Source organism: Orbicella franksi, chromosome 11 (genome assembly GCF_964199315.1).
Source record: "Orbicella franksi chromosome 11, jaOrbFran1.1, whole genome shotgun sequence".
NCBI lineage: Eukaryota > Metazoa > Cnidaria > Anthozoa > Scleractinia > Merulinidae > Orbicella > Orbicella franksi.
In genome coordinates this window covers 15,565,104-15,581,148 of record NC_138155.1, presented here as the reverse complement: position 1 = coordinate 15,581,148, position 16,045 = coordinate 15,565,104, and the positions used below count along the sequence as shown (strand labels likewise).

At 44.7% G+C, this 16,045-nt stretch overlaps 32 non-coding genes across 32 annotated transcripts; all 32 read right to left on the bottom strand.

The window, feature by feature from the left end:
- Positions 1-216: 216 nt before the first annotated feature.
- Positions 217-335, bottom strand: LOC145461702 (5S ribosomal RNA). Its single transcript, XR_014040803.1, has one exon. It is a non-coding gene; the product is annotated as a 5S ribosomal RNA (ribosomal RNA).
- A 385-nt stretch (positions 336-720) lies between these two features.
- On the bottom strand, positions 721-839 carry LOC145461701 (5S ribosomal RNA). The gene has a single exon (XR_014040802.1). It is a non-coding gene; the product is annotated as a 5S ribosomal RNA (ribosomal RNA).
- Positions 840-1,224: 385 nt separating this feature from the next.
- LOC145461700 (5S ribosomal RNA) lies at positions 1,225-1,343 on the bottom strand. The gene has a single exon (XR_014040801.1). It is a non-coding gene; the product is annotated as a 5S ribosomal RNA (ribosomal RNA).
- Positions 1,344-1,728: 385 nt separating this feature from the next.
- Positions 1,729-1,847, bottom strand: LOC145461699 (5S ribosomal RNA). The gene has a single exon (XR_014040800.1). It is a non-coding gene; the product is annotated as a 5S ribosomal RNA (ribosomal RNA).
- Positions 1,848-2,233: 386 nt separating this feature from the next.
- Positions 2,234-2,352, bottom strand: LOC145461698 (5S ribosomal RNA). Its single transcript, XR_014040799.1, has one exon. It is a non-coding gene; the product is annotated as a 5S ribosomal RNA (ribosomal RNA).
- Positions 2,353-2,737: 385 nt separating this feature from the next.
- On the bottom strand, positions 2,738-2,856 carry LOC145461697 (5S ribosomal RNA). Its single transcript, XR_014040798.1, has one exon. It is a non-coding gene; the product is annotated as a 5S ribosomal RNA (ribosomal RNA).
- Positions 2,857-3,241: 385 nt separating this feature from the next.
- On the bottom strand, positions 3,242-3,360 carry LOC145461696 (5S ribosomal RNA). The gene has a single exon (XR_014040797.1). It is a non-coding gene; the product is annotated as a 5S ribosomal RNA (ribosomal RNA).
- A 385-nt stretch (positions 3,361-3,745) lies between these two features.
- Positions 3,746-3,864, bottom strand: LOC145461694 (5S ribosomal RNA). The gene has a single exon (XR_014040795.1). It is a non-coding gene; the product is annotated as a 5S ribosomal RNA (ribosomal RNA).
- Positions 3,865-4,249: 385 nt separating this feature from the next.
- On the bottom strand, positions 4,250-4,368 carry LOC145461693 (5S ribosomal RNA). Its single transcript, XR_014040794.1, has one exon. It is a non-coding gene; the product is annotated as a 5S ribosomal RNA (ribosomal RNA).
- A 385-nt stretch (positions 4,369-4,753) lies between these two features.
- Positions 4,754-4,872, bottom strand: LOC145461692 (5S ribosomal RNA). The gene has a single exon (XR_014040793.1). It is a non-coding gene; the product is annotated as a 5S ribosomal RNA (ribosomal RNA).
- Positions 4,873-5,257: 385 nt separating this feature from the next.
- On the bottom strand, positions 5,258-5,376 carry LOC145461690 (5S ribosomal RNA). Its single transcript, XR_014040792.1, has one exon. It is a non-coding gene; the product is annotated as a 5S ribosomal RNA (ribosomal RNA).
- A 385-nt stretch (positions 5,377-5,761) lies between these two features.
- LOC145461689 (5S ribosomal RNA) lies at positions 5,762-5,880 on the bottom strand. The gene has a single exon (XR_014040791.1). It is a non-coding gene; the product is annotated as a 5S ribosomal RNA (ribosomal RNA).
- A 385-nt stretch (positions 5,881-6,265) lies between these two features.
- On the bottom strand, positions 6,266-6,384 carry LOC145461688 (5S ribosomal RNA). The gene has a single exon (XR_014040790.1). It is a non-coding gene; the product is annotated as a 5S ribosomal RNA (ribosomal RNA).
- A 385-nt stretch (positions 6,385-6,769) lies between these two features.
- Positions 6,770-6,888, bottom strand: LOC145461687 (5S ribosomal RNA). Its single transcript, XR_014040789.1, has one exon. It is a non-coding gene; the product is annotated as a 5S ribosomal RNA (ribosomal RNA).
- A 384-nt stretch (positions 6,889-7,272) lies between these two features.
- Positions 7,273-7,391, bottom strand: LOC145461686 (5S ribosomal RNA). The gene has a single exon (XR_014040788.1). It is a non-coding gene; the product is annotated as a 5S ribosomal RNA (ribosomal RNA).
- Positions 7,392-7,776: 385 nt separating this feature from the next.
- Positions 7,777-7,895, bottom strand: LOC145461685 (5S ribosomal RNA). The gene has a single exon (XR_014040787.1). It is a non-coding gene; the product is annotated as a 5S ribosomal RNA (ribosomal RNA).
- Positions 7,896-8,280: 385 nt separating this feature from the next.
- Positions 8,281-8,399, bottom strand: LOC145461684 (5S ribosomal RNA). The gene has a single exon (XR_014040786.1). It is a non-coding gene; the product is annotated as a 5S ribosomal RNA (ribosomal RNA).
- A 384-nt stretch (positions 8,400-8,783) lies between these two features.
- LOC145461594 (5S ribosomal RNA) lies at positions 8,784-8,902 on the bottom strand. Its single transcript, XR_014040722.1, has one exon. It is a non-coding gene; the product is annotated as a 5S ribosomal RNA (ribosomal RNA).
- A 384-nt stretch (positions 8,903-9,286) lies between these two features.
- LOC145461682 (5S ribosomal RNA) lies at positions 9,287-9,405 on the bottom strand. Its single transcript, XR_014040784.1, has one exon. It is a non-coding gene; the product is annotated as a 5S ribosomal RNA (ribosomal RNA).
- A 385-nt stretch (positions 9,406-9,790) lies between these two features.
- On the bottom strand, positions 9,791-9,909 carry LOC145461681 (5S ribosomal RNA). The gene has a single exon (XR_014040783.1). It is a non-coding gene; the product is annotated as a 5S ribosomal RNA (ribosomal RNA).
- Positions 9,910-10,294: 385 nt separating this feature from the next.
- LOC145461680 (5S ribosomal RNA) lies at positions 10,295-10,413 on the bottom strand. The gene has a single exon (XR_014040782.1). It is a non-coding gene; the product is annotated as a 5S ribosomal RNA (ribosomal RNA).
- Positions 10,414-10,797: 384 nt separating this feature from the next.
- Positions 10,798-10,916, bottom strand: LOC145461592 (5S ribosomal RNA). Its single transcript, XR_014040720.1, has one exon. It is a non-coding gene; the product is annotated as a 5S ribosomal RNA (ribosomal RNA).
- Positions 10,917-11,301: 385 nt separating this feature from the next.
- LOC145461679 (5S ribosomal RNA) lies at positions 11,302-11,420 on the bottom strand. The gene has a single exon (XR_014040781.1). It is a non-coding gene; the product is annotated as a 5S ribosomal RNA (ribosomal RNA).
- A 384-nt stretch (positions 11,421-11,804) lies between these two features.
- LOC145461678 (5S ribosomal RNA) lies at positions 11,805-11,923 on the bottom strand. Its single transcript, XR_014040780.1, has one exon. It is a non-coding gene; the product is annotated as a 5S ribosomal RNA (ribosomal RNA).
- Positions 11,924-12,308: 385 nt separating this feature from the next.
- LOC145461676 (5S ribosomal RNA) lies at positions 12,309-12,427 on the bottom strand. The gene has a single exon (XR_014040778.1). It is a non-coding gene; the product is annotated as a 5S ribosomal RNA (ribosomal RNA).
- A 385-nt stretch (positions 12,428-12,812) lies between these two features.
- On the bottom strand, positions 12,813-12,931 carry LOC145461674 (5S ribosomal RNA). The gene has a single exon (XR_014040777.1). It is a non-coding gene; the product is annotated as a 5S ribosomal RNA (ribosomal RNA).
- Positions 12,932-13,316: 385 nt separating this feature from the next.
- On the bottom strand, positions 13,317-13,435 carry LOC145461673 (5S ribosomal RNA). Its single transcript, XR_014040776.1, has one exon. It is a non-coding gene; the product is annotated as a 5S ribosomal RNA (ribosomal RNA).
- Positions 13,436-13,819: 384 nt separating this feature from the next.
- On the bottom strand, positions 13,820-13,938 carry LOC145461672 (5S ribosomal RNA). The gene has a single exon (XR_014040775.1). It is a non-coding gene; the product is annotated as a 5S ribosomal RNA (ribosomal RNA).
- A 386-nt stretch (positions 13,939-14,324) lies between these two features.
- Positions 14,325-14,443, bottom strand: LOC145461671 (5S ribosomal RNA). Its single transcript, XR_014040774.1, has one exon. It is a non-coding gene; the product is annotated as a 5S ribosomal RNA (ribosomal RNA).
- Positions 14,444-14,828: 385 nt separating this feature from the next.
- LOC145461669 (5S ribosomal RNA) lies at positions 14,829-14,947 on the bottom strand. The gene has a single exon (XR_014040772.1). It is a non-coding gene; the product is annotated as a 5S ribosomal RNA (ribosomal RNA).
- Positions 14,948-15,332: 385 nt separating this feature from the next.
- Positions 15,333-15,451, bottom strand: LOC145461668 (5S ribosomal RNA). Its single transcript, XR_014040771.1, has one exon. It is a non-coding gene; the product is annotated as a 5S ribosomal RNA (ribosomal RNA).
- A 385-nt stretch (positions 15,452-15,836) lies between these two features.
- Positions 15,837-15,955, bottom strand: LOC145461667 (5S ribosomal RNA). The gene has a single exon (XR_014040770.1). It is a non-coding gene; the product is annotated as a 5S ribosomal RNA (ribosomal RNA).
- Positions 15,956-16,045: the final 90 nt, after the last annotated feature.

Genomic DNA, 16,045 nt, shown 5'->3' with positions numbered 1-16,045 from the left:
GGTCAGTCATCAAAGCCACATTCAAGAGATTGCCTCCAGTGTGCTGCTCAGTGTTGCAGTGCTGTAATCAAACAAGAAAATCTTCTAATATGCTGTCAACTTGCTGGAAAAATAATTCCAAAAAAAAAAAGACAACATTTTGAAAACAGAGGGATCAATGATGTGGAGGCGTATGGAAATCTTCTCTGAAGAGTCCAGTCCCAAAATGGCTCCAAAAGTCTACAACACGGCGTATTCCCAGGTGGTCACCCAGCCAGGTACTGACGCCGCCCAACAGGACTTGACTTCGGTGATCGGACGAGAACCGGTACGTTCCCTGTGGTGTGGTCGTAGACGAAAGAAACAACTCAAACCTTGCCCAATTGCTTGGACTCTCTTTTAAGTCTCTTAGAAGGAAGGCCTTTAATTGCTGTTGTCATGAATTTCCAATTACGTCTCGGCTACTTAACCCAGAGATTCCAAAGCCAGCTAAGACTTCAAATCACAAAAGGGCGATTCTCCAATGGTCAGTCATCAAAGCCACATTCAAGAGATTGCCTCCAGTGTGCTGCTCAGTGTTGCAGTGCTGTAATCAAACAAGAAAATCTTCTAATATGCTGTCAACTTGCTGGAAAAATAATTCCAAAAAAAAAAAGACAACATTTTGAAAACAGAGGGATCAATGATGTGGAGGCGTATGGAAATCTTCTCTGAAGAGTCCAGTCCCAAAATGGCTCCAAAAGTCTACAACACGGCGTATTCCCAGGTGGTCACCCAGCCAGGTACTGACGCCGCCCAACAGGACTTGACTTCGGTGATCGGACGAGAACCGGTACGTTCCCTGTGGTGTGGTCGTAGACGAAAGAAACAACTCAAACCTTGCCCAATTGCTTGGACTCTCTTTTAAGTCTCTTAGAAGGAAGGCCTTTAATTGCTGTTGTCATGAATTTCCAATTACGTCTCGGCTACTTAACCCAGAGATTCCAAAGCCAGCTAAGACTTCAAATCACAAAAGGGCGATTCTCCAATGGTCAGTCATCAAAGCCACATTCAAGAGATTGCCTCCAGTGTGCTGCTCAGTGTTGCAGTGCTGTAATCAAACAAGAAAATCTTCTAATATGCTGTCAACTTGCTGGAAAAATAATTCCAAAAAAAAAAACACAACATTTTGAAAACAGAGGGATCAATGATGTGGAGGCGTATGGAAATCTTCTCTGAAGAGTCCCGTCCCAAAATGGCTCCAAAAGTCTACAACACGGCGTATTCCCAGGTGGTCACCCAGCCAGGTACTGACGCCGCCCAACAGGACTTGACTTCGGTGATCGGACGAGAACCGGTACGTTCCCTGTGGTGTGGTCGTAGACGAAAGAAACAACTCAAACCTTGCCCAATTGCTTGGACTCTCTTTTAAGTCTCTTAGAAGGAAGGCCTTTAATTGCTGTTGTGATGAATTTCCAATTACGTCTCGGCTACTTAACCCAGAGATTCCAAAGCCAGCTAAGACTTCAAATCACAAAAGGGCGATTCTCCAATGGTCAGTCATCAAAGCCACATTCAAGAGATTGCCTCCAGTGTGCTGCTCAGTGTTGCAGTGCTGTAATCAAACAAGAAAATCTTCTAATATGCTGTCAACTTGCTGGAAAAATAATTCCAAAAAAAAAAAGACAACATTTTGAAAACAGAGGGATCAATGATGTGGAGGCGTATGGAAATCTTCTCTGAAGAGTCCAGTCCCAAAATGGCTCCAAAAGTCTACAACACGGCGTATTCCCAGGTGGTCACCCAGCCAGGTACTGACGCCGCCCAACAGGACTTGACTTCGGTGATCGGACGAGAACCGGTACGTTCCCTGTGGTGTGGTCGTAGACGAAAGAAACAACTCAAACCTTGCCCAATTGCTTGGACTCTCTTTTAAGTCTCTTAGAAGGAAGGCCTTTAATTGCTGTTGTGATGAATTTCCAATTACGTCTCGGCTACTTAACCCAGAGATTCCAAAGCCAGCTAAGACTTCAAATCACAAAAGGGCGATTCTCCAATGGTCAGTCATCAAAGCCACATTCAAGAGATTGCCTCCAGTGTGCTGCTCAGTGTTGCAGTGCTGTAATCAAACAAGAAAATCTTCTAATATGCTGTCAACTTGCTGGAAAAATAATTCCAAAAAAAAAAAAGACAACATTTTGAAAACAGAGGGATCAATGATGTGGAGGCGTATGGAAATCTTCTCTGAAGAGTCCAGTCCCAAAATGGCTCCAAAAGTCTACAACACGGCGTATTCCCAGGTGGTCACCCAGCCAGGTACTGACGCCGCCCAACAGGACTTGACTTCGGTGATCGGACGAGAACCGGTACGTTCCCTGTGGTGTGGTCGTAGACGAAAGAAACAACTCAAACCTTGCCCAATTGCTTGGACTCTCTTTTAAGTCTCTTAGAAGGAAGGCCTTTAATTGCTGTTGTGATGAATTTCCAATTACGTCTCGGCTACTTAACCCAGAGATTCCAAAGCCAGCTAAGACTTCAAATCACAAAAGGGCGATTCTCCAATGGTCAGTCATCAAAGCCACATTCAAGAGATTGCCTCCAGTGTGCTGCTCAGTGTTGCAGTGCTGTAATCAAACAAGAAAATCTTCTAATATGCTGTCAACTTGCTGGAAAAATAATTCCAAAAAAAAAAAGACAACATTTTGAAAACAGAGGGATCAATGATGTGGAGGCGTATGGAAATCTTCTCTGAAGAGTCCAGTCCCAAAATGGCTCCAAAAGTCTACAACACGGCGTATTCCCAGGTGGTCACCCAGCCAGGTACTGACGCCGCCCAACAGGACTTGACTTCGGTGATCGGACGAGAACCGGTACGTTCCCTGTGGTGTGGTCGTAGACGAAAGAAACAACTCAAACCTTGCCCAATTGCTTGGACTCTCTTTTAAGTCTCTTAGAAGGAAGGCCTTTAATTGCTGTTGTGATGAATTTCCAATTACGTCTCGGCTACTTAACCCAGAGATTCCAAAGCCAGCTAAGACTTCAAATCACAAAAGGGCGATTCTCCAATGGTCAGTCATCAAAGCCACATTCAAGAGATTGCCTCCAGTGTGCTGCTCAGTGTTGCAGTGCTGTAATCAAACAAGAAAATCTTCTAATATGCTGTCAACTTGCTGGAAAAATAATTCCAAAAAAAAAAAGACAACATTTTGAAAACAGAGGGATCAATGATGTGGAGGCGTATGGAAATCTTCTCTGAAGAGTCCAGTCCCAAAATGGCTCCAAAAGTCTACAACACGGCGTATTCCCAGGTGGTCACCCAGCCAGGTACTGACGCCGCCCAACAGGACTTGACTTCGGTGATCGGACGAGAACCGGTACGTTCCCTGTGGTGTGGTCGTAGACGAAAGAAACAACTCAAACCTTGCCCAATTGCTTGGACTCTCTTTTAAGTCTCTTAGAAGGAAGGCCTTTAATTGCTGTTGTGATGAATTTCCAATTACGTCTCGGCTACTTAACCCAGAGATTCCAAAGCCAGCTAAGACTTCAAATCACAAAAGGGCGATTCTCCAATGGTCAGTCATCAAAGCCACATTCAAGAGATTGCCTCCAGTGTGCTGCTCAGTGTTGCAGTGCTGTAATCAAACAAGAAAATCTTCTAATATGCTGTCAACTTGCTGGAAAAATAATTCCAAAAAAAAAAAGACAACATTTTGAAAACAGAGGGATCAATGATGTGGAGGCGTATGGAAATCTTCTCTGAAGAGTCCAGTCCCAAAATGGCTCCAAAAGTCTACAACACGGCGTATTCCCAGGTGGTCACCCAGCCAGGTACTGACGCCGCCCAACAGGACTTGACTTCGGTGATCGGACGAGAACCGGTACGTTCCCTGTGGTGTGGTCGTAGACGAAAGAAACAACTCAAACCTTGCCCAATTGCTTGGACTCTCTTTTAAGTCTCTTAGAAGGAAGGCCTTTAATTGCTGTTGAGATGAATTTCCAATTACGTCTCGGCTACTTAACCCAGAGATTCCAAAGCCAGCTAAGACTTCAAATCACAAAAGGGCGATTCTCCAATGGTCAGTCATCAAAGCCACATTCAAGAGATTGCCTCCAGTGTGCTGCTCAGTGTTGCAGTGCTGTAATCAAACAAGAAAATCTTCTAATATGCTGTCAACTTGCTGGAAAAATAATTCCAAAAAAAAAAAGACAACATTTTGAAAACAGAGGGATCAATGATGTGGAGGCGTATGGAAATCTTCTCTGAAGAGTCCAGTCCCAAAATGGCTCCAAAAGTCTACAACACGGCGTATTCCCAGGTGGTCACCCAGCCAGGTACTGACGCCGCCCAACAGGACTTGACTTCGGTGATCGGACGAGAACCGGTACGTTCCCTGTGGTGTGGTCGTAGACGAAAGAAACAACTCAAACCTTGCCCAATTGCTTGGACTCTCTTTTAAGTCTCTTAGAAGGAAGGCCTTTAATTGCTGTTGTGATGAATTTCCAATTACGTCTCGGCTACTTAACCCAGAGATTCCAAAGCCAGCTAAGACTTCAAATCACAAAAGGGCGATTCTCCAATGGTCAGTCATCAAAGCCACATTCAAGAGATTGCCTCCAGTGTGCTGCTCAGTGTTGCAGTGCTGTAATCAAACAAGAAAATCTTCTAATATGCTGTCAACTTGCTGGAAAAATAATTCCAAAAAAAAAAAGACAACATTTTGAAAACAGAGGGATCAATGATGTGGAGGCGTATGGAAATCTTCTCTGAAGAGTCCAGTCCCAAAATGGCTCCAAAAGTCTACAACACGGCGTATTCCCAGGTGGTCACCCAGCCAGGTACTGACGCCGCCCAACAGGACTTGACTTCGGTGATCGGACGAGAACCGGTACGTTCCCTGTGGTGTGGTCGTAGACGAAAGAAACAACTCAAACCTTGCCCAATTGCTTGGACTCTCCTTTAAGTCTCTTAGAAGGAAGGCCTTTAATTGCTGTTGTGATGAATTTCCAATTACGTCTCGGCTACTTAACCCAGAGATTCCAAAGCCAGCTAAGACTTCAAATCACAAAAGGGCGATTCTCCAATGGTCAGTCATCAAAGCCACATTCAAGAGATTGCCTCCAGTGTGCTGCTCAGTGTTGCAGTGCTGTAATCAAACAAGAAAATCTTCTAATATGCTGTCAACTTGCTGGAAAAATAATTCCAAAAAAAAAAAGACAACATTTTGAAAACAGAGGGATCAATGATGTGGAGGCGTATGGAAATCTTCTCTGAAGAGTCCAGTCCCAAAATGGCTCCAAAAGTCTACAACACGGCGTATTCCCAGGTGGTCACCCAGCCAGGTACTGACGCCGCCCAACAGGACTTGACTTCGGTGATCGGACGAGAACCGGTACGTTCCCTGTGGTGTGGTCGTAGACGAAAGAAACAACTCAAACCTTGCCCAATTGCTTGGACTCTCTTTTAAGTCTCTTAGAAGGAAGGCCTTTAATTGCTGTTGTGATGAATTTCCAATTACGTCTCGGCTACTTAACCCAGAGATTCCAAAGCCAGCTAAGACTTCAAATCACAAAAGGGCGATTCTCCAATGGTCAGTCATCAAAGCCACATTCAAGAGATTGCCTCCAGTGTGCTGCTCAGTGTTGCAGTGCTGTAATCAAACAAGAAAATCTTCTAATATGCTGTCAACTTGCTGGAAAAATAATTCCAAAAAAAAAAAGACAACATTTTGAAAACAGAGGGATCAATGATGTGGAGGCGTATGGAAATCTTCTCTGAAGAGTCCAGTCCCAAAATGGCTCCAAAAGTCTACAACACGGCGTATTCCCAGGTGGTCACCCAGCCAGGTACTGACGCCGCCCAACAGGACTTGACTTCGGTGATCGGACGAGAACCGGTACGTTCCCTGTGGTGTGGTCGTAGACGAAAGAAACAACTCAAACCTTGCCCAATTGCTTGGACTCTCTTTTAAGTCTCTTAGAAGGAAGGCCTTTAATTGCTGTTGTGATGAATTTCCAATTACGTCTCGGCTACTTAACCCAGAGATTCCAAAGCCAGCTAAGACTTCAAATCACAAAAGGGCGATTCTCCAATGGTCAGTCATCAAAGCCACATTCAAGAGATTGCCTCCAGTGTGCTGCTCAGTGTTGCAGTGCTGTAATCAAACAAGAAAATCTTCTAATATGCTGTCAACTTGCTGGAAAAATAATTCCAAAAAAAAAAAGACAACATTTTGAAAACAGAGGGATCAATGATGTGGAGGCGTATGGAAATCTTCTCTGAAGAGTCCAGTCCCAAAATGGCTCCAAAAGTCTACAACACGGCGTATTCCCAGGTGGTCACCCAGCCAGGTACTGACGCCGCCCAACAGGACTTGACTTCGGTGATCGGACGAGAACCGGTACGTTCCCTGTGGTGTGGTCGTAGACGAAAGAAACAACTCAAACCTTGCCCAATTGCTTGGACTCTCCTTTAAGTCTCTTAGAAGGAAGGCCTTTAATTGCTGTTGTGATGAATTTCCAATTACGTCTCGGCTACTTAACCCAGAGATTCCAAAGCCAGCTAAGACTTCAAATCACAAAAGGGCGATTCTCCAATGGTAATTCATCAAAGCCACATTCAAGAGATTGCCTCCAGTGTGCTGCTCAGTGTTGCAGTGCTGTAATCAAACAAGAAAATCTTCTAATATGCTGTCAACTTGCTGGAAAAATAATTCCAAAAAAAAAAAGACAACATTTTGAAAACAGAGGGATCAATGATGTGGAGGCGTATGGAAATCTTCTCTGAAGAGTCCAGTCCCAAAATGGCTCCAAAAGTCTACAACACGGCGTATTCCCAGGTGGTCACCCAGCCAGGTACTGACGCCGCCCAACAGGACTTGACTTCGGTGATCGGACGAGAACCGGTACGTTCCCTGTGGTGTGGTCGTAGACGAAAGAAACAACTCAAACCTTGCCCAATTGCTTGGACTCTCTTTTAAGTCTCTTAGAAGGAAGGCCTTTAATTGCTGTTGTCATGAATTTCCAATTACGTCTCGGCTACTTAACCCAGAGATTCCAAAGCCAGCTAAGACTTCAAATCACAAAAGGGCGATTCTCCAATGGTCAGTCATCAAAGCCACATTCAAGAGATTGCCTCCAGTGTGCTGCTCAGTGTTGCAGTGCTGTAATCAAACAAGAAAATCTTCTAATATGCTGTCAACTTGCTGGAAAAATAATTCCAAAAAAAAAAGACAACATTTTGAAAACAGAGGGATCAATGATGTGGAGGCGTATGGAAATCTTCTCTGAAGAGTCCAGTCCCAAAATGGCTCCAAAAGTCTACAACACGGCGTATTCCCAGGTGGTCACCCAGCCAGGTACTGACGCCGCCCAACAGGACTTGACTTCGGTGATCGGACGAGAACCGGTACGTTCCCTGTGGTGTGGTCGTAGACGAAAGAAACAACTCAAACCTTGCCCAATTGCTTGGACTCTCTTTTAAGTCTCTTAGAAGGAAGGCCTTTAATTGCTGTTGTGATGAATTTCCAATTACGTCTCGGCTACTTAACCCAGAGATTCCAAAGCCAGCTAAGACTTCAAATCACAAAAGGGCGATTCTCCAATGGTCAGTCATCAAAGCCACATTCAAGAGATTGCCTCCAGTGTGCTGCTCAGTGTTGCAGTGCTGTAATCAAACAAGAAAATCTTCTAATATGCTGTCAACTTGCTGGAAAAATAATTCCAAAAAAAAAAAGACAACATTTTGAAAACAGAGGGATCAATGATGTGGAGGCGTATGGAAATCTTCTCTGAAGAGTCCAGTCCCAAAATGGCTCCAAAAGTCTACAACACGGCGTATTCCCAGGTGGTCACCCAGCCAGGTACTGACGCCGCCCAACAGGACTTGACTTCGGTGATCGGACGAGAACCGGTACGTTCCCTGTGGTGTGGTCGTAGACGAAAGAAACAACTCAAACCTTGCCCAATTGCTTGGACTCTCTTTTAAGTCTCTTAGAAGGAAGGCCTTTAATTGCTGTTGTCATGAATTTCCAATTACGTCTCGGCTACTTAACCCAGAGATTCCAAAGCCAGCTAAGACTTCAAATCACAAAAGGGCGATTCTCCAATGGTCAGTCATCAAAGCCACATTCAAGAGATTGCCTCCAGTGTGCTGCTCAGTGTTGCAGTGCTGTAATCAAACAAGAAAATCTTCTAATATGCTGTCAACTTGCTGGAAAAATAATTCCAAAAAAAAAAAGACAACATTTTGAAAACAGAGGGATCAATGATGTGGAGGCGTATGGAAATCTTCTCTGAAGAGTCCAGTCCCAAAATGGCTCCAAAAGTCTACAACACGGCGTATTCCCAGGTGGTCACCCAGCCAGGTACTGACGCCGCCCAACAGGACTTGACTTCGGTGATCGGACGAGAACCGGTACGTTCCCTGTGGTGTGGTCGTAGACGAAAGAAACAACTCAAACCTTGCCCAATTGCTTGGACTCTCTTTTAAGTCTCTTAGAAGGAAGGCCTTTAATTGCTGTTGTGATGAATTTCCAATTACGTCTCGGCTACTTAACCCAGAGATTCCAAAGCCAGCTAAGACTTCAAATCACAAAAGGGCGATTCTCCAATGGTCAGTCATCAAAGCCACATTCAAGAGATTGCCTCCAGTGTGCTGCTCAGTGTTGCAGTGCTGTAATCAAACAAGAAAATCTTCTAATATGCTGTCAACTTGCTGGAAAAATAATTCCAAAAAAAAAAGACAACATTTTGAAAACAGAGGGATCAATGATGTGGAGGCGTATGGAAATCTTCTCTGAAGAGTCCAGTCCCAAAATGGCTCCAAAAGTCTACAACACGGCGTATTCCCAGGTGGTCACCCAGCCAGGTACTGACGCCGCCCAACAGGACTTGACTTCAGTGATCGGACGAGAACCGGTACGTTCCCTGTGGTGTGGTCGTAGACGAAAGAAACAACTCAAACCTTGCCCAATTGCTTGGACTCTCTTTTAAGTCTCTTAGAAGGAAGGCCTTTAATTGCTGTTGTGATGAATTTCCAATTACGTCTCGGCTACTTAACCCAGAGATTCCAAAGCCAGCTAAGACTTCAAATCACAAAAGGGCGATTCTCCAATGGTCAGTCATCAAAGCCACATTCAAGAGATTGCCTCCAGTGTGCTGCTCAGTGTTGCAGTGCTGTAATCAAACAAGAAAATCTTCTAATATGCTGTCAACTTGCTGGAAAAATAATTCCAAAAAAAAAAGACAACATTTTGAAAACAGAGGGATCAATGATGTGGAGGCGTATGGAAATCTTCTCTGAAGAGTCCAGTCCCAAAATGGCTCCAAAAGTCTACAACACGGCGTATTCCCAGGTGGTCACCCAGCCAGGTACTGACGCCGCCCAACAGGACTTGACTTCGGTGATCGGACGAGAACCGGTACGTTCCCTGTGGTGTGGTCGTAGACGAAAGAAACAACTCAAACCTTGCCCAATTGCTTGGACTCTCTTTTAAGTCTCTTAGAAGGAAGGCCTTTAATTGCTGTTGTCATGAATTTCCAATTACGTCTCGGCTACTTAACCCAGAGATTCCAAAGCCAGCTAAGACTTCAAATCACAAAAGGGCGATTCTCCAATGGTCAGTCATCAAAGCCGCATTCAAGAGATTGCCTCCAGTGTGCTGCTCAGTGTTGCAGTGCTGTAATCAAACAAGAAAATCTTCTAATATGCTGTCAACTTGCTGGAAAAATAATTCCAAAAAAAAAAAGACAACATTTTGAAAACAGAGGGATCAATGATGTGGAGGCGTATGGAAATCTTCTCTGAAGAGTCCAGTCCCAAAATGGCTCCAAAAGTCTACAACACGGCGTATTCCCAGGTGGTCACCCAGCCAGGTACTGACGCCGCCCAACAGGACTTGACTTCGGTGATCGGACGAGAACCGGTACGTTCCCTGTGGTGTGGTCGTAGACGAAAGAAACAACTCAAACCTTGCCCAATTGCTTGGACTCTCTTTTAAGTCTCTTAGAAGGAAGGCCTTTAATTGCTGTTGTGATGAATTTCCAATTACGTCTCGGCTACTTAACCCAGAGATTCCAAAGCCAGCTAAGACTTCAAATCACAAAAGGGCGATTCTCCAATGGTCAGTCATCAAAGCCACATTCAAGAGATTGCCTCCAGTGTGCTGCTCAGTGTTGCAGTGCTGTAATCAAACAAGAAAATCTTCTAATATGCTGTCAACTTGCTGGAAAAATAATTCCAAAAAAAAAAAGACAACATTTTGAAAACAGAGGGATCAATGATGTGGAGGCGTATGGAAATCTTCTCTGAAGAGTCCAGTCCCAAAATGGCTCCAAAAGTCTACAACACGGCGTATTCCCAGGTGGTCACCCAGCCAGGTACTGACGCCGCCCAACAGGACTTGACTTCGGTGATCGGACGAGAACCGGTACGTTCCCTGTGGTGTGGTCGTAGACGAAAGAAACAACTCAAACCTTGCCCAATTGCTTGGACTCTCTTTTAAGTCTCTTAGAAGGAAGGCCTTTAATTGCTGTTGTGATGAATTTCCAATTACGTCTCGGCTACTTAACCCAGAGATTCCAAAGCCAGCTAAGACTTCAAATCACAAAAGGGCGATTCTCCAATGGTCAGTCATCAAAGCCACATTCAAGAGATTGCCTCCAGTGTGCTGCTCAGTGTTGCAGTGCTGTAATCAAACAAGAAAATCTTCTAATATGCTGTCAACTTGCTGGAAAAATAATTCCAAAAAAAAAAGACAACATTTTGAAAACAGAGGGATCAATGATGTGGAGGCGTATGGAAATCTTCTCTGAAGAGTCCAGTCCCAAAATGGCTCCAAAAGTCTACAACACGGCGTATTCCCAGGTGGTCACCCAGCCAGGTACTGACGCCGCCCAACAGGACTTGACTTCAGTGATCGGACGAGAACCGGTACGTTCCCTGTGGTGTGGTCGTAGACGAAAGAAACAACTCAAACCTTGCCCAATTGCTTGGACTCTCTTTTAAGTCTCTTAGAAGGAAGGCCTTTAATTGCTGTTGTGATGAATTTCCAATTACGTCTCGGCTACTTAACCCAGAGATTCCAAAGCCAGCTAAGACTTCAAATCACAAAAGGGCGATTCTCCAATGGTCAGTCATCAAAGCCACATTCAAGAGATTGCCTCCAGTGTGCTGCTCAGTGTTGCAGTGCTGTAATCAAACAAGAAAATCTTCTAATATGCTGTCAACTTGCTGGAAAAATAATTCCAAAAAAAAAAAGACAACATTTTGAAAACAGAGGGATCAATGATGTGGAGGCGTATGGAAATCTTCTCTGAAGAGTCCAGTCCCAAAATGGCTCCAAAAGTCTACAACACGGCGTATTCCCAGGTGGTCACCCAGCCAGGTACTGACGCCGCCCAACAGGACTTGACTTCGGTGATCGGACGAGAACCGGTACGTTCCCTGTGGTGTGGTCGTAGACGAAAGAAACAACTCAAACCTTGCCCAATTGCTTGGACTCTCTTTTAAGTCTCTTAGAAGGAAGGCCTTTAATTGCTGTTGTGATGAATTTCCAATTACGTCTCGGCTACTTAACCCAGAGATTCCAAAGCCAGCTAAGACTTCAAATCACAAAAGGGCGATTCTCCAATGGTCAGTCATCAAAGCCACATTCAAGAGATTGCCTCCAGTGTGCTGCTCAGTGTTGCAGTGCTGTAATCAAACAAGAAAATCTTCTAATATGCTGTCAACTTGCTGGAAAAATAATTCCAAAAAAAAAAGACAACATTTTGAAAACAGAGGGATCAATGATGTGGAGGCGTATGGAAATCTTCTCTGAAGAGTCCAGTCCCAAAATGGCTCCAAAAGTCTACAACACGGCGTATTCCCAGGTGGTCACCCAGCCAGGTACTGACGCCGCCCAACAGGACTTGACTTCGGTGATCGGACGAGAACCGGTACGTTCCCTGTGGTGTGGTCGTAGACGAAAGAAACAACTCAAACCTTGCCCAATTGCTTGGACTCTCTTTTAAGTCTCTTAGAAGGAAGGCCTTTAATTGCTGTTGTCATGAATTTCCAATTACGTCTCGGCTACTTAACCCAGAGATTCCAAAGCCAGCTAAGACTTCAAATCACAAAAGGGCGATTCTCCAATGGTCAGTCATCAAAGCCGCATTCAAGAGATTGCCTCCAGTGTGCTGCTCAGTGTTGCAGTGCTGTAATCAAACAAGAAAATCTTCTAATATGCTGTCAACTTGCTGGAAAAATAATTCCAAAAAAAAAAAGACAACATTTTGAAAACAGAGGGATCAATGATGTGGAGGCGTATGGAAATCTTCTCTGAAGAGTCCAGTCCCAAAATGGCTCCAAAAGTCTACAACACGGCGTATTCCCAGGTGGTCACCCAGCCAGGTACTGACGCCGCCCAACAGGACTTGACTTCGGTGATCGGACGAGAACCGGTACGTTCCCTGTGGTGTGGTCGTAGACGAAAGAAACAACTCAAACCTTGCCCAATTGCTTGGACTCTCTTTTAAGTCTCTTAGAAGGAAGGCCTTTAATTGCTGTTGTGATGAATTTCCAATTACGTCTCGGCTACTTAACCCAGAGATTCCAAAGCCAGCTAAGACTTCAAATCACAAAAGGGCGATTCTCCAATGGTCAGTCATCAAAGCCACATTCAAGAGATTGCCTCCAGTGTGCTGCTCAGTGTTGCAGTGCTGTAATCAAACAAGAAAATCTTCTAATATGCTGTCAACTTGCTGGAAAAATAATTCCAAAAAAAAAAAGACAACATTTTGAAAACAGAGGGATCAATGATGTGGAGGCGTATGGAAATCTTCTCTGAAGAGTCCAGTCCCAAAATGGCTCCAAAAGTCTACAACACGGCGTATTCCCAGGTGGTCACCCAGCCAGGTACTGACGCCGCCCAACAGGACTTGACTTCGGTGATCGGACGAGAACCGGTACGTTCCCTGTGGTGTGGTCGTAGACGAAAGAAACAACTCAAACCTTGCCCAATTGCTTGGACTCTCTTTTAAGTCTCTTAGAAGGAAGGCCTTTAATTGCTGTTGTGATGAATTTCCAATTACGTCTCGGCTACTTAACCCAGAGATTCCAAAGCCAGCTAAGACTTCAAATCACAAAAGGGCGATTCTCCAATGGTCAGTCATCAAAGCCACATTCAAGAGATTGCCTCCAGTGTGCTGCTCAGTGTTGCAGTGCTGTAATCAAACAAGAAAATCTTCTAATATGCTGTCAACTTGCTGGAAAAATAATTCCAAAAAAAAAAAGACAACATTTTGAAAACAGAGGGATCAATGATGTGGAGGCGTATGGAAATCTTCTCTGAAGAGTCCAGTCCCAAAATGGCTCCAAAAGTCTACAACACGGCGTATTCCCAGGTGGTCACCCAGCCAGGTACTGACGCCGCCCAACAGGACTTGACTTCGGTGATCGGACGAGAACCGGTACGTTCCCTGTGGTGTGGTCGTAGACGAAAGAAACAACTCAAACCTTGCCCAATTGCTTGGACTCTCTTTTAAGTCTCTTAGAAGGAAGGCCTTTAATTGCTGTTGTGATGAATTTCCAATTACGTCTCGGCTACTTAACCCAGAGATTCCAAAGCCAGCTAAGACTTCAAATCACAAAAGGGCGATTCTCCAATGGTCAGTCATCAAAGCCACATTCAAGAGATTGCCTCCAGTGTGCTGCTCAGTGTTGCAGTGCTGTAATCAAACAAGAAAATCTTCTAATATGCTGTCAACTTGCTGGAAAAATAATTCCAAAAAAAAAAGACAACATTTTGAAAACAGAGGGATCAATGATGTGGAGGCGTATGGAAATCTTCTCTGAAGAGTCCAGTCCCAAAATGGCTCCAAAAGTCTACAACACGGCGTATTCCCAGGTGGTCACCCAGCCAGGTACTGACGCCGCCCAACAGGACTTGACTTCGGTGATCGGACGAGAACCGGTACGTTCCCTGTGGTGTGGTCGTAGACGAAAGAAACAACTCAAACCTTGCCCAATTGCTTGGACTCTCTTTTAAGTCTCTTAGAAGGAAGGCCTTTAATTGCTGTTGTGATGAATTTCCAATTACGTCTCGGCTACTTAACCCAGAGATTCCAAAGCCAGCTAAGACTTCAAATCACAAAAGGGCGATTCTCCAATGGTCAGTCATCAAAGCCACATTCAAGAGATTGCCTCCAGTGTGCTGCTCAGTGTTGCAGTGCTGTAATCAAACAAGAAAATCTTCTAATATGCTGTCAACTTGCTGGAAAAATAATTCCAAAAAAAAAAAAGACAACATTTTGAAAACAGAGGGATCAATGATGTGGAGGCGTATGGAAATCTTCTCTGAAGAGTCCAGTCCCAAAATGGCTCCAAAAGTCTACAACACGGCGTATTCCCAGGTGGTCACCCAGCCAGGTACTGACGCCGCCCAACAGGACTTGACTTCGGTGATCGGACGAGAACCGGTACGTTCCCTGTGGTGTGGTCGTAGACGAAAGAAACAACTCAAACCTTGCCCAATTGCTTGGACTCTCTTTTAAGTCTCTTAGAAGGAAGGCCTTTAATTGCTGTTGTCATGAATTTCCAATTACGTCTCGGCTACTTAACCCAGAGATTCCAAAGCCAGCTAAGACTTCAAATCACAAAAGGGCGATTCTCCAATGGTCAGTCATCAAAGCCACATTCAAGAGATTGCCTCCAGTGTGCTGCTCAGTGTTGCAGTGCTGTAATCAAACAAGAAAATCTTCTAATATGCTGTCAACTTGCTGGAAAAATAATTCCAAAAAAAAAAAGACAACATTTTGAAAACAGAGGGATCAATGATGTGGAGGCGTATGGAAATCTTCTCTGAAGAGTCCAGTCCCAAAATGGCTCCAAAAGTCTACAACACGGCGTATTCCCAGGTGGTCACCCAGCCAGGTACTGACGCCGCCCAACAGGACTTGACTTCGGTGATCGGACGAGAACCGGTACGTTCCCTGTGGTGTGGTCGTAGACGAAAGAAACAACTCAAACCTTGCCCAATTGCTTGGACTCTCTTTTAAGTCTCTTAGAAGGAAGGCCTTTAATTGCTGTTGTGATGAATTTCCAATTACGTCTCGGCTACTTAACCCAGAGATTCCAAAGCCAGCTAAGACTTCAAATCACAAAAGGGCGATTCTCCAATGGTCAGTCATCAAAGCCACATTCAAGAGATTGCCTCCAGTGTGCTGCTCAGTGTTGCAGTGCTGTAATCAAACAAGAAAATCTTCTAATATGCTGTCAACTTGCTGGAAAAATAATTCCAAAAAAAAAAAGACAACATTTTGAAAACAGAGGGATCAATGATGTGGAGGCGTATGGAAATCTTCTCTGAAGAGTCCAGTCCCAAAATGGCTCCAAAAGTCTACAACACGGCGTATTCCCAGGTGGTCACCCAGCCAGGTACTGACGCCGCCCAACAGGACTTGACTTCGGTGATCGGACGAGAACCGGTACGTTCCCTGTGGTGTGGTCGTAGACGAAAGAAACAACTCAAACCTTGCCCAATTGCTTGGACTCTCTTTTAAGTCTCTTAGAAGGAAGGCCTTTAATTGCTGTTGTGATGAATTTCCAATTACGTCTCGGCTACTTAACCCAGAGATTCCAAAGCCAGCTAAGACTTCAAATCACAAAAGGGCGATTCTCCAATGGTCAGTCATCAAAGCCACATTCAAGAGATTGCCTCCAGTGTGCTGCTCAGTGTTGCAGTGCTGTAATCAAACAAGAAAATCTTCTAATATGCTGTCAACTTGCTGGAAAAATAATTCCAAAAAAAAAAAGACAACATTTTGAAAACAGAGGGATCAATGATGTGGAGGCGTATGGAAATCTTCTCTGAAGAGTCCAGTCCCAAAATGGCTCCAAAAGTCTACAACACGGCGTATTCCCAGGTGGTCACCCAGCCAGGTACTGACGCCGCCCAACAGGACTTGACTTCGGTGATCGGACGAGAACCGGTACGTTCCCTGTGGTGTGGTCGTAGACGAAAGAAACAACTCAAACCTTGCCCAATTGCTTGGACTCTCTTTTAAGTCTCTTAGAAGGAAGGCCTTTAATTGCTGTTGTGATGAATTT